Source organism: Eurosta solidaginis, chromosome 1 (assembly GCF_040869045.1).
Source record: "Eurosta solidaginis isolate ZX-2024a chromosome 1, ASM4086904v1, whole genome shotgun sequence".
NCBI classification, from domain to species: Eukaryota; Metazoa; Arthropoda; class Insecta; order Diptera; family Tephritidae; genus Eurosta; species Eurosta solidaginis.
In genome coordinates this window covers 259,091,362-259,096,676 of record NC_090319.1, presented here as the reverse complement: position 1 = coordinate 259,096,676, position 5,315 = coordinate 259,091,362, and the positions used below count along the sequence as shown (strand labels likewise).

General features: G+C 32.7%; 1 long non-coding RNA gene across 1 annotated transcript; it reads left to right on the top strand.

The window, feature by feature from the left end:
* The first annotated feature begins 3,218 nt into the window (after nt 1–3,218).
* Nucleotides 3,219–4,225, top strand: LOC137242348 (uncharacterized). Its single transcript, XR_010950198.1, has 4 exons — nt 3,219–3,464; nt 3,518–3,658; nt 3,809–3,909; nt 3,971–4,225. It is a non-coding gene; the product is annotated as an uncharacterized lncRNA (long non-coding RNA).
* Nucleotides 4,226–5,315: the final 1,090 nt, after the last annotated feature.

The window sequence follows — 5,315 nt, the reverse complement described above, 5'->3', positions numbered from 1 at the left end:
AAATAGTCCAATTATGTGAGTTTTCTATATAAATCGTGTTATATTATTCGAAGTGTTTTTGCCTCTTGTTTTGTGATATTTGTTTGTATGTAATACTGTGATTACTAATATTGAAATGTTACGCACTTATGCCTTTTCTGTTTTTATATTAATGTATTGCTTTTTGTTATTAAAATACACAGATCGCCCTTGAAAAAGCTAGAGAGACTAGCGAAACGTCGGGTTGGAATGGTGAAATAAGTTTGTTTTTATTTGCACCAAACGCTAATGGTCAAAAGAGCCTAAGTAAGCATTAGTAAACGTAATTCAATTACTTTTCTTTTGATGGAAAAATCCTTATAGCCAATTAAATATTTTTTGGAAAATATTGCGAATTTCGCAAACATTAATTTGTAGTGAGAGCAAATAATGTAAAGTTGCAAGAAAAGTAATTTTTTTTAATGATCCTTAAGGAATTTTAAATGTTAAAATGCATCAAAAGAATGGCAATTCAATTACTTTTCTTTTGATGGAAAATTCCTTATAGCCAATTAAATATTGCGAAATTCAGAAACATTAATATGTAGTCAGAGTAAATAATGTAAAGTTGCAAGGAAAGTTATTTTTTTTGATGATCCTTAAGGAATTTTAAATGTTAACATGCATCAAAAGAAAAGTAATCCAATTGCTTTCATAGAGCCAATTAAATATTATTTCGAAAATTTTGCGAATTTCAGATCAAATAATGTAATGTTGTAAGGAACGTGACTTTTTCACTTAAATTCCTTATTTTTTATAGTATTGCTACTAAAATTAATGAAGTTTAACAAAATTTTTTTATTACTGAATAGGTAACAATTCAAAAAAGGTGGTTTAAACTGTGACAAATATGCCGAAAGTGGAAGAACAAGGACGTTGGGGATTTTGTGGATGACACCATTATGTTAACCTGCGGCGCTTAAATCTGTATTTTTATTTTTAATCCATAAAAAACTTTTCTTAAATTATTATAACTAAATTTTGAAAGTAAGAGTATATGTTAAATTCAATTGAAAGTTTAGTTTTTAAGCCAATGATAACTAAGTAAATTAAATCTATATTATAAGTAAGAAAAAATATTTATTTTAATTTTAAATCAAAATCAAAACTGAAACGTAACACTAACCAAAAGAAAAATGAAATGTATTAATATATAGATGAATGAATTAAAACGAATTTTTGTTAATATTTTTTATTGTAAATATCTAAAATATGCATACATCCAAATTATTCATATTCCCTTAAAATTAATTTGTTGTGTTTTTAAATTGAAAACCATAATTTCTTAATAAAAACATAGAATGAAAAATTTTGGACATTTTGTGGGCGGTTTTTGGTTATTTTGTGGGGTTTTTGCAATTTTTTTAGGTATTTTCAATTCGCATTGTAGGTTATTTGATCGTCGGGCTGGCAACTCTGGAGCGCCTAAAAGTATGCAGCCTCTTTAAAATGACATTTTGAGAGCAGTTCAGCTATTCATTTTTGATATGGCGGTTCTAAATGAGTGCGACAGAGATGGAAGATCACACGTACACGAAATATCCCATTTCACCATGGATAATATCGGCGCCTCGCCGAACAAAATTATCCAACTTATTATCCAATTTTTTGGATAGCGTCAGTATACGATTATCCGAATTTTTATCCACTCATGGTTAGCAGGGTATTAACTTATTTATTCATAACACATTTCAATATATGTACCTACACAAAGCATTGCTGCATACACACCCACATCTATACTTGTTAGCTTTTTTCGCGGGTGAGAGCAGCAGCGAACAAATTTGCTTGAAAAAAAGGAAAGAACAGATGAACAAAAAGAACAACTTGTTCGTTCATCAGAAAAAGAACGAAAGATTCGAATGTCTGAAAAGAATGAAAAAGCACAACTCTAAACAATGAGAATGGCAAATACGAACGTGTATGAAATGTAATGTCAAAACGTATATGCACATGGTTGTATTTATATGCACGAAAATGCTTTAAAAACGCATGATATTCTTAAAATAAAGTTGGAAAAAGTGATAAAAACTTTAATATAAATAAAAAGATTCTTTTAATAACAACAAAAACGCCTTATATATTCTATATATGTATACATCAATTGGCAAGGATTATCTTACTTTAAAATTTAAGCTAAATAAAGTTTTTTTTTGAAACTGAGTTGAGAACTGTGCGTGTGAATATGCGAATTGTGAGCGATCAGCTGTTGGTTGCGCTACTTGGTAAGATTTACAATGCCAGAAACTGATATAAAATCACAAATCACTTACCCTGATTGCGCATTCACGAGTTCAAAATTAATTTTAACATATCTAAACAACGCCGAAACTTCGCTCACAATTGACAACATTATATATGTGATAGATCCTGGTTTTGCCAATCAAAATAATTTTAATTCTCGTAATGGTATGCAATCATTAATGGTTGTACCGATTTCTAAAGCATCAGCAAATCAGTGTGCAGGACGTGCTGGACGCACTGCGCAGGCAAATGTTTTCGCCTCTATACTGCTTGGGCTTACAAACATGAATCAGAAGATAATACTGTACCAGAGATACGGCACATAAATATTGGGAGTGCTGTGCTGATGTTGTTGTTGTTGTTGTAGCGATACGGTTGCTCCCCGAAGGTTTAGGGAGTGATCGATGTGATGGTCCTTTGCCGTTTACAGATCCGGTACGCTCCGGTAACACAGCATCATTAAGGTGCTGGCCCGACCATCTCGGTAACGATTTATATGGCCACATTAAACCTTCAGGCCAATCCGGTATTTTAGTCGCCTCTTACGACAGGCATACCTACCGCGGGTATATTCTAACCTCCTGACCCGCTGTGCTGATGCTTAAAGCACTTGGCATAAATGATCTAATTCACTATGACTTTTTAGATCCACCGCCACATGATATGCTTGTCTTAGCTTTAGAACAATTATACGCTTTGGGTGCTCTCAACCATCATGGTGAACTAACGAAATTGAGTAGACGTATGGCCGAATTTCCAGTTGATCCAATGATGGGTAAAATGCTGTTTGCTGGTGAGAAGTAGGTAGTAGAAGTTTGGAAAAATTGCATTCCGAGTTTGAAATGTAACTAACCAATGCGTATAATTTAGTTTGATTTCATACTCGTAATTCCATACTTTGTAAACAAGATTATTAAATTTGAATTCCGTAATTTTAGGTACAAATGTTCCGAAGAATTGGTATCAATTGCTGCGATGCTTTCTGTGAATAACGCAATATTCTATCGTCCAAAAGATAAAATCATATGCCGATACAGCTCGCAAGAACTTCAATCATACTCGTTTGCATTTGAGTTTGTTGCAAGTCTAAAGTCTATAATCAATGGCTTGATACAGATTATAGCACGCAGTGGTGCTAAATTATATTCAATATCGTTTATCCATTTAAAGAGGATCTAATAGCTGCAGTAAAAGAGCATCAGGTAAAATACAGCACAATTTAAAAAATTAAAAACTTAACATCTCATCTTTTCAGAGTTTAATAGTTGTGGTTGGTTTTATAAATATGTTTTACACAACCTAGACGTGTAGCTGCCATGTGGGTTGCAGCGCCTATAGCTCAGAAATGGGCGAGGAATTGGGAAATGAATTTGGCCTGAGTACGATCACAAAATCGGTATGTGTTGTTCGATATTACACCCAGCTTTTGCATCTGACTGTTAAGTCTACAGTGTCCAGTAAGAATAGCTGTTAGGATCCTTAGTTTATCTTTCGAGAGGCCTATTAATACCCTATAAACTTTTAATAACCACTTTAATATTTGCAGAACGAAGAATTGAAGGAAACCATCCGAATACACCGGATCAATTTCATTTGGAATTGGTGGAGGCAATAAAGGACGAGATCAACCGAAAATCGGTCAATAAAGTAAGACCAATCTATGTGTATGTGTATGTGAAATTACTAAACTTGTATTTTATTGTAACAGGTTTTATTAAATTTGGGTCTCTGCATTGCACTCAAAGATATCGTATCACTTAATGATTCAACAATCCTTGGATTCCTTGATGATATATTAATACGACCATCTGCATTACAACATCCTTCCCGTTTCGAGGAAGGTGAACAAGCTTGGGTATGGGAATATCCACTAGAAGATGGTGCTAAGCATGATTTATTCATGGATATAGGAGAACCAATGAAATTTCGTGTTTTACGTGAAAATTTACCAATTGAACCAACAAAAAACAAACACAACAATCAGGTTCAGCAGCGGGTGCATCCGCCGGACAACCAGCATCTACACAACAAACAGAAATAAAGACTCCATACCGGATAGTGGTGTTTATAAAAAGATATAGATATATTAATAATCATATCATGTATCAAATTTATTTTAGGCTGCTATTAATAATTATATTATATAATTATAAAATATTAATTCATATCACATATTTCTTTCGAAATCTTCGGGAGTGAAATGCTCTTCACATATGCATGCTGTTTTGAGATTCACTACGTCCTTTCGGCGGAAAAAATGAAGCAATTTCTTAGCCACTGCTGAATCCTTTGGAAAATGGAAAAATCTCCATTTGTTTTCACTGGTTTTCTTGTTGTTGTTATCACACCCAAACACAGAACAATGCATTATTAATATAATTATTTAAGTACCTGGGCGACCGAGCTTTGCTCGGCAATCTTTGAGTATGCCGCATAACATACTTTGTTCTACATATCATCATTAATCAAACTCTACTTTTTTATGTACATATATTATATATTTTTACTTACCAATATTTGATTTCTTTAAAAATAAATTTTAAAAACATATCAAACACTAACCGGAAAATGCAATGAAAAATTTGAAATGGGTAATTCCAGCCTATAGCATAAGGGATTGTTATAACAATTAGTGAAATCGAGAACTAAGTTATTTAGGTCGAGTATCTTCATGCGCCGCATTATTAATTAAAAAAATTTTTTTAGTTATACACTATGAAAGTCTCACAATTTTATTACATTCCAAAAACTTGTAAATTTCACGAATGACAACTATCAGTTAGTTTAATTAAATGTCAACTTACTTCCCTAAGCACCATCTGTTGGTAAGTAGTTAAATGGTTAGATGTCGTTTTCAAATTGAACATATGCCTTTAGTGTTCAACGGTAGCAAATTACATATATTAATTTGTGCTTATTGGAGCTTTTTGGCCGATAATTTCAAGACAGAACACAAGTTTTTCTTTTTGTCCTAACAACAAAAATTGTGTACATTTGTTATGGATACGCATTTACGGTGGAAGCAGTAAGGAAGGCGGTCGGCATGATGTGGT